This window comes from Mus musculus, chromosome 14 (assembly GCF_000001635.26).
Source record: "Mus musculus strain C57BL/6J chromosome 14, GRCm38.p6 C57BL/6J".
In the NCBI taxonomy this organism is placed as follows: domain Eukaryota; kingdom Metazoa; phylum Chordata; class Mammalia; order Rodentia; family Muridae; genus Mus; species Mus musculus.
In genome coordinates this window covers 103,616,354-103,625,888 of record NC_000080.6, presented here as the reverse complement: position 1 = coordinate 103,625,888, position 9,535 = coordinate 103,616,354, and positions in this window count along the sequence as shown.

Here is a 9,535-nt window from a genome sequence, read left to right as displayed (position 1 = left end):
GCGTGCTCACAAATCACTGCTGGGGAGAATCGGTACAGAATGCAGCAGCCCTGAGGAGAATGACTGAAATCAACATGACCATCTCTCAGCACCATCCTGAGCTCCTATTCCCTTGGCTTCTGCCCATTGCACCCTCTCACCATAATTATGAATATCATAGTTTCCACAGGTTTTCTGAATTTCTTTAATAAGTAATCATAATTAACAGGGGTTAAGTGTCATTGTTACCTGGATGTCCTCCTACAAGACAGCTGTGCCCTGGGTCAGTAAAGAGCACAGAGATGAACTACTGTGGCAATGGTTTTAAGGAACAGTGTCTGCTCTATTTTACATGAGCAACCACTTATATGGAGGCAGCCCATCAACTGTGATTGGTTAGCACATTACCTCAGATTGAGCAGTGAGCCTTCAGGCCACCAAGGTCTCTATGAGGAAGAAGCAAGCTGAAGGAGGCACAGAGAGTGCAGACTCTTCCACAGGCCAGCAGCAGGCTACTTGTGCTACTGCAGAATGCAGTGTGCTGACTTCTGAAGCGTGCTGTGCCATGTTCCTTAGTTAGAAGGGCAGTGTGTCAGGTAGGCTACATTTTCTCCTACAGTTTGGGGGATCTCTCCGAGTTGCAGTTCCGTCAGAAGTAAATGGTGGATTTTAGCGCTCCCAACCAGTGTGGATGTATTAAAAGTGAAGATGGTGTTAAAGACCCACAGACTTCGCAGAAATGCACTGTGGGCTATCTTTTACAGGCAATTTAAGGGTGAAAGTTACAAGCGAAAAGGGGATCTATACTTAAAACAGTTGAATGGAATGGCTAAGGTCTATAAGACAGCTGAGGCCCGAGGCAAGAGAATCACAAGATCAAAGCCAGCCTGGGCTTCACACAATTGCAGACCGATAAAGAATACTTCCACAGGAAATATTAAAAGTAACAAACTGCAGTCATTTTTACAGAGCACATCTAACAATGTAGGTCTAACAGTAATCATAAACAGTGGTTTGGGGACCTGGAGTGTATATTATCCATATTAACTTCAGTTCCAGGGCTTGGCACTATAAAGCATTTCACGGGAAGTAGATTTGAAATGGCTTTAAATTTAACTAACTCAACACTGGAAAAAAAACTCAGAAAGAAGAAATCTACACAAAGGCAAGATATACTACAACTTATTTTTGCAAATATATGACAAAAAATATCATCTGGATGAATGATCACCACATGTCAAGTGGGGGTCAACAGTGCATTTCTACACATCTAAAAGTTAATAAAACACCAAAGTATCCAAAGTTTTAAAATGGCATGAAAGGTTTAATCTGTCACCCTGCTCTGTTCTGGTGAGGTAATTTTTAGGTTAGTATAATCATTTAAAAACAGCATATTTAGCAAAGGAGATGTTAACAAGTTGAGTGCCAGTCTTAGCTTTACCAATGATAAATGGGCCCTTTCATGGTTTTTTTGTCATGGTTGGAGATTCCTCATCTCTCTTCATCTTTACATCTGGCAAAAAAAAAAAAAAAAAAAAAAAAAGGATGGCATCAGGACAAAATCATTAACATGTCAAACATTCTTTACAACTAAAACAAGAAAAAATATTCTAAGGGATTTGGGAACTCAAGCCACAGTGTTTTGTCTATAAGGACCATGTCCAGTTAGACTATGAACTAGCAGCCGCTGGTAAGTTATCACAGAATAATCCTATGAGCCTGTCTTATGGGGATCTATGGCTGACACAATCACATCCCCACTTTCTTTTAGTACTGACTCAACACATTTGTGGTATTTTGAATGAATATGCCCCCTTAGACTAATCTATTTGAATGTCTCTGTGTGGAAGGTGTTTAGGAAGGTGTGGCCTTGTTTGAGGAAGTGTGTCACCTGGGGTAGATTTGATGTTTCAAAGGCACATACCAGTACCCCCCCCATCTATCTCCCTATGTCTCCCCCCTCTTTCTTTGTCTTTCTTTCTGTCTTCCTCCGTGTGGTGTCTCTCATTCGGTGCCTTCCTTTGTCTCCTCCCTCTCTTTCTCTTTTTGTTTCCCACTCTGTCCATGTCTGTCTGTCTGTCTGTCTGTCTCTCTCTCTCCCTCTCTCTCTCTCTCCCTCCCTCTCTCTCTTTCTCTCTCTCTCTCTCTCTCTCTGTTCTGCCCCTCCCGGTGTGTGTTTGTGTCTGCTTACAACTTACAGACTGGATGTGAGCTCTTGGATACTGCTCCAGTGCCAGGCCTACCTGCTTGCTGCTGTGTTCCTCGCCATAATATTCATAGACTAATCCTCTGAAACAGTTAGCAAACCCCCAGTTAAATGTTTTCTTTTGAATGCTACCTTGGTCATGGTGTTTCCTCTCAGCAGTAGGACAGTAGCAGGAGAATGCACCAGAAACATGTTCCACAGCCTCCCTTGTAGTTAGGCATGGTCAACACTGAGTGGCAGCTTGCTGTGAACAAGGCGATAACGTTTTCATTCTCTTTCTCAGTCATAGGCCAGTGTGAAGCTGCTGAGCCAACTTTGATCACAGAGCACGAGAACCCGACGGAGCAACAATACGGCTCTGAACAGTTTTGTGTACAAAATCAACTTTTGTTTTACCATGAGAATCAATGAGGAAAAAGACCTCTCTGTTTGAGGTAGTTAACTTAGGTGTTCTTTGTTATAGACACTTAGTAAAGCCATAATTTATATAAAAACTGATGCCCGAAGTCAGATCATTTCAAATAAAATCATGAATGTCTTGGCTAGCTGGTTATACAGTAGAGAGTGAGGAAATGTGTGTTATAGGCTAGAAATCTAAAGAATCAGTAAGCAAACAGTAAAGAGGTAAGAACTGTTGTTGTCTCTTGGGATGTGGTAACCTGTTTCCATGAGCCTGAAGCATCTTAAAGTGCCACAAAATAGAGACATACTCAAATGCATGGGGTGTGTGCACAGATGATACCGTACACAGAGTATATAACACCAATCTATGCAATCTTAAGTACCTATGTGGCATAAGAAGACAAAGTCCTTCAAGTTGTCTTCCAACCTCCACATCTGTACCATGGCATATGCACATGTGCACATGTGTGCGAACATGCACTCTTATGCAGGAATAGAAATGTGATAAAATATAAAAATAAAAAAAAATATAAAATTTTAAAAAGTGAGTTTTGTAGGGAAAGAGAGAAATAAGAAGTACTTGACAAGAGAGGGAACCTAACAAAAGCTACCTTAGCCAGAGAATTAAAGTTAAGACAACATCACTCACTTAGCTCCCAGTATGATATTCTCATAATGGGACTATGTAGTCTTCCCCTCAGAACCCACAGCCACATGATAAAAGCATGGAGGGGGAGGGGAGAAATCTCTGAGTAACATGGTCATGAAAACCAGCAGAGCCTAAGAAACCATCCCAAGCAAGAACTGAAGGAGACGCAATGAGGAAAGGTGATGGCGTCCGAGGCTGGACTGCTGTGTCAGAAAGAAGATACAAGGAGATCCAAGACCACGCAGACTCTTGAGTTCATCACATGTTCCTTAGTTACAGCAAGTGCACTGACTGGCCAGTGACAGCTTGCGCGGTTTAGCCTGTGTGCTAGCAGGTGTGGTTCTCTCTCTCTCTCTCTCTCTCTCTCTCTCTCTCTCTCTCTCTCTCTCTCTCTCTCTCTCTCTCTCTCCTTGACTTGCATTTACCTAATGACAACTTGCCAAGCCCCTGCCTTCGGCCATTTATCTATCTTCTGTGAAATGTCCGCATGTTTCCTTTGTCCATTTCTAATGGAGATGGTTTTCATTTTATTGTTGTGTTTTAAGAATTATTTGAGCACGGGGACAAATTCCTTAACAGCAAGTGTTTTGAAAATGTTTTCTCACTGTTGATGGCTTATCTTTTCATTCTCTTAACAGTTTCTTAACACATAGCAGAAGTATTTTTTTTAATTGTTTCCAGAGGTAATTAATTTTTGTTCTGAAAATAATGGTTCTTAGTATTCTATCTTAAACTTCACCAAGCTTAAGAAAGTTTGGGTTTTTGCCTACAAATCTTTTTGTTGTTGTTGGCTTTTTTTTGTTTTGTTTTATTTGGTTTGGTTTGGTTTGGTTTTTGAGACAGGGCTTCTCCGTGTAACAGGGCCCTGGGTGTCGTGGACTCTCTGTATAGACCAGGCTGGCCTCAAACTCAGAGTTCTACCTGCCTCTGCCTTCCGAGTGCTGGGTATAAAGGCGGTACCACTACGCCTGGCACTTCTACCAGTTCTAGTTTGCCATTTTCACATTTAGGTCTATAAGTCAGGGTCTGAATGTTTGAAAATGCGTGAAGACAGTTGGCATACTTGTCTCAATGTGATAGTAATCTGTTCCTAAGTACAATGGCACAAGCTGAAATGGTATAAATGTAATAGCAAAACTCAATATTTCAACACATTTGTCTTATGATCAGAAGCTAGCTTGGGAGCAGACACAGCTCAGAGGGCAAAAACAGAGAACAAAATGAGTCATGCTGTTTCAAAATGACATTTTTTGTGACTGCTAAAACAGAAAGGACCATCATAGCGTGCTGTCTGAAGAGGGCCCCACTTGTCTATTATCTCTCCTGGTTTTATTGTAAATCAATTGAATGCTTTAGCTTCAGCTTGATAGCATGGAAATTCAGCAAGTGTAGGTCCATTTGGGTTTGTTGTGTTGACCCAAGCTCAGGCCAAAGGAACGGCCAACTGCAAATTATATTTAATATAACCTGAATTTAGTGCATATTTCAAGAATTCATTAATAGGGAACCATGATCTATGTCTTACCTACTTTTTCAACACCATCTCTTCTTGCTCACTAACTCCAGGTTTCTGGCCATCTTTCTGTTATGGAATTACACCAAAGGTTACACTGGATGTGTTGGCTCAGGTACTTTAAGATGGGGAATCTTTAATCTGCCTTGTCAGTGAGGGCAAGAAACACCCTGAAAGTAGATTTTTCCCATTTCTCCTTGGGAAAAAAGTTAATAAACCGTAGTTGTCAAAAGAGGTATACCAAATTCTAGATGTTTCTTTTACAAGATTTGATTTCACATTGCAACCAGAGAGAAGGACAAGTGTTGTTGATAAAATTCCATGGTGTCTTTCCTTGATTAGAAATAATGCTGCTTTTCTGTCTAACGTCTCAGCCATTCAGTGCCTCACTCTTGCGCGCGCTCGACTGGCCAGGAAGAACGACGCTGCAACAGGATCCTTCTGCACACGTTTATTGGGAGAGCTTGATTGTAGAGGCGGTACCACTACGCCTGGCACTTCTACCAGTTCTAGTTTGCCATTTTCACATTTAGGTCTATAAGTCAGGGTCTGAATGTTTGAAAATGCGTGAAGACAGTTGGCATACTTGTCTCAATGTGATAGTAATCTGTTCCTAAGTACAATGGCTGACCTCGAGCCCAGAACTGGTGCTGCTTTTATAGGCCTAGGAGGGGCGTGTCTCACACCCGGATTGGTTATGCACTAAGCCTTATTTGCATGTTCCTCATCTGATTGGCTACTCTCTCTCAGTACCTTACAGAACCTCATTATCATACCTCATTTGCATGTCTCACATCTGATTGGTTATACTCTCAGTACCTTACAGAACCTCATTATCATGCCTGGGCCAGGCAGTGTCTTTGCAAAAAACTTTACTGCATATGTACACATTGGTTGTTTGTCCAATCTTATGCGTGGTGGCCAGCAGTAGTCAGTGCCACTCAGCAACGGCACATGTGGCTTCCCACACCTCACTTGAGTTGAGGCAGCACCTCCTGTTCTTTGTTTCCATTCCAGGTGGGATCCATACTAGCCAATCACCTGGTAGCCACTCCCACTTGCTGTGGGCTCCTCTGTCCAGATCACAGTTGTCAATCACCAGTCAGTCCCTCCCACTTGCTTTGTGGGCTCCTCTGTCCAGCGAGAAACTTCATTCTTAGTTTCGTGTGCTTAGAAGAAAACAGAAAGCTGGTCTGAGTCATATCTGAATTGTGTTTTATATAGGGACTAACGGAAACTTCAGACTCTTTGGGCTTTGCTGTCTCTTAGTGTTTGAATCTCATGGTGTTGAAAAGAAGCAAAGTTAGACTGACTTAGAACGTGATCTATTTATTGTCAAATCCAAGATAGGGTGTCATCCAAGCTTTTTCTATGTGGGTTAATGCCAGTAAGGTCTTATTTGAAGTTGTCCCCCCCCCCCCCCCATTCACTCGGGCAGCATGCTCCATTTTCTGTATGGGTCTCTCTCTCTCTCTCTCTCTCTCTCTCTCTCTCTGTGTGTGTGTGTGTGTGTGTGTTTCAAATTGCTCCTCCACTTCGTTTCCCCTGTAGAACGAAAGTTCCCTTCAGTGAGATCAGGGACGGTGGTGGTGGTGGCTGTTTTGTTCAGCATGGATGCCACTGCATAGCTATTTCCTCCAAACAGAACTGAGATAGCCAGGGAAGCTCTGAAAGTTAAGAGTCACCAGAGACCTCTCCAAGGTTCTACAAACAATAAACAATGGCAGGGGAAGAGACTCTCCAGTCAGCCCAGCACCCACAAGACCTGCAGGGAAAACCAGGAGACAAATCGTCCACAAAAGCTGGGCTTCTCAGTAACACACCCACCATTGCTCATACACCTAAAAGTATCCAAAATTCCTGTTGGTTCACCAAGCTTGAGTTGTGTGGGACTAGCTGTGCCTGGGGTTGTAACCTTTCTGGCAGGAATAAAGGGATTCTAAAGAGAGACACCTGTGTCCCTCCATTTGCCTCTCAGACTATTGAAACAATGGTGGTCTTAGCTCCTCCTTAGGACAGACTGGGGGAAGATGGACTGGGAGAGGAGGTTACTAGGTATCTCTGTACGTTTCTCTTTGCAGCAGAGCCACATTGTTTAAGTAACTTCAGGTTGCCATTCCTTCTCTCTTCAATTAGCCAGGTGAGGACTTGTCGGTGATCCTAACTTGCTAAGGTTATCACATCCCAAGATTTGACTCTAGGAGTTAGTGCCAGGGAGAATAAATGTTTGTTCATGTCTCCTCAAGAAAAGTCACACAACGCAGACTGTCAAGGAAAAGGTCAGGGTTGCTTAGTAACTGAATGAATGAAGGATGATAGATTATAACCCATGGATTCTTCTTTACACATTGAAACCCCATTCCATACCTTGTCCACTTTACTACTTCAGAGCCATTTCCAGGAGCCACACTTACCAGATGACAGATCAAAGAGCCAATGAATCTTGCCTACTCTGTTGTCTCCCCTTTAAGAAAGGGTCTTACTTTTCCAGATGAATTTGCAAATGGGGATTGCATTGAATCTGTAGATTGCTTTTGGCAGGATAGCCATTTTTACTATATTAACCCCGCCAATCCATGAGCATGGGAGATCTTTCCATCTTCTGAGATCTTCTTCAATTTATTTCTTCAGAGACTTGAAGTTCTTATCAAACAGATCTTTCACTTCCTTAGTTAGAGTTACACCAAGATATTTTATATTATTTGTGACTATCGTGAAGGGTGTCGTTTCCCTAATTTCTTTCTCAGTCCGTTTACCCTTTGTGTAGAGAAAGGCCATTGATTTATTTGAGTTAATTTTATGTCCAGCTACTTCACTGAAGCTGTTTATCAGGTTTAGGAGTTCTCTGGTGGAATTTTTAGGGTCACTTATATATACAATGATATCATCTGCAAATAGTGATATTTTGACTTCTTCCTTTCCAATTTGTATCCCCTTGATGTCCTTTTGTTGTCGAATTGCTCTGGCTAGGACTTCAAGTACAATGTTGAATAGGTAGGGAGAAAGTAGGCAGCCTTGTCTAATCCCTGATTTGAGTGGGATTGCTTCAAGTTTCTCTCCATTTAGTTTGATGTTGGCTACTGGTTTGCTGTAGATTGCTTTTATTATGTTTAGGTATGGGCCTTGAATTCCTGATCTTTCCAAAATTTTATCATGAAGGGGTGTTGGATTTTGTCAAAAGCTTTCTCAGCATCTAATGAGATGATCATGTGGTTTTTGTCTTTGAGTTTGTTTATATAGTGGATTACATTGATGGATTTCCATATATTAAACCATCCCTGCATCCCTGGAATAAAGCCTACTTGGTCATGATGGATGATCGTTTGATGTGTTCTTGGATTCGTTTGCTAGGATTTTATTGAGTATTTGTGCATCAATATTCATAAGAAAAACTGGTCTGAAGTTCGCTTTCTTTATTGGATCGTTGTGTGGTTTAGGTATCAGAGGTTGCTTCATAGAATGAATTGGGTAGAGTACCTTCTGTTTCTATTTTGTGGAATGGTTTGAGAAGAGTTGGAATTAGATCTTCTTTGAAGGTCTGACAGAACTATGCACTAAACCCATCTGGTCCTGGGCTTTTTTTTTTGGTTGGGAGACTATTGATGACTGCTTCTATTTCTTTAGGGGAAATGGGACTGTTTAGATCGTTAATCTGATCCTGGTTTAACTTTGGTACCTGGTATCTGTCTAAAAAACCTAGGATAGCAAAAGACTATTCTCAACAATAAAAGAACCTCTGGTGGAATCACCATGCCTGACATTAAGCTATACTACAGAGCAATTGTGATAAAAACTGCATGGTACTGGTACAATGACAGACAGGTAGATCAATGGAATAGAATTGAAGACCCAGAAATGAACCTACACACCTATGGTCACTTGATCTTTGACAAGGGAGCTAAAACCATCCAGTGGAAAAAAGACAGCATTTTCAATAAATGGTGCTGACACAACTGGCAGTTATCATGTAGAAGAATGCGAATTGATCCATTCTTATCTCCTTGTACAAAGCTCAAGTCTAAGTAGACCAAAGACCTCCACATAAGACCAGAGACACTGAAATTAATAGAGAAGAAAGTGGGGAAAGCCTTGAAGATATGGGCACAGGGAAAAAATTCCTAAACAGAACAGCAATGGCTTGTGCTGTAAGATCTAAAATTGACAAATGGGGCCTCATAAAATTGCAAAGCTTCTGTAAGGTAAAAGAACTGTCAATAAGACAAAAAGGCCACCAACAGATTGGGAAAGGATTTTTACCAATCCTAAATCTGATAGGGGACTAATATCCAATATATATAAAGAACTCAAGAAGGTGGACTCCAGAAAATCAAATAACCCCATAAAAAAACAAAGAATTCTCACCTGAGGAATACTGAATGGCTGAGAAGCACCTGAAAAATGTTCAACATCCTTAATCATCAGGGAAATGCAAATCAAAACAACCTTGAGATTCCACCTCACACCAGTCAGAATGGCTAAGATCAAAAATTCAGGTGACAGCAGATGCTGGCAAGGATGTGGAGAAAGAGGAACACTCCTCCACTGCTGATGGGATTGCAAGCTGGTACAACCAAGTCTAGAAGTCAGTCTGGAGGTTCCTCAGAAAATTGGACATGGTACTACTGGAAGATCCAGCAATACCTCTCCTGGGCATATAACCAGAAGAAGTTCCAACTGGTAATAGGAACACGTGCTCCACTATGTTCATAGCAGCCTTATTTATAATAGCCAAAAGCTGGAAAGAACCCATATGTCCCTCAACAGAGGAATGGATACAGAAAACGTG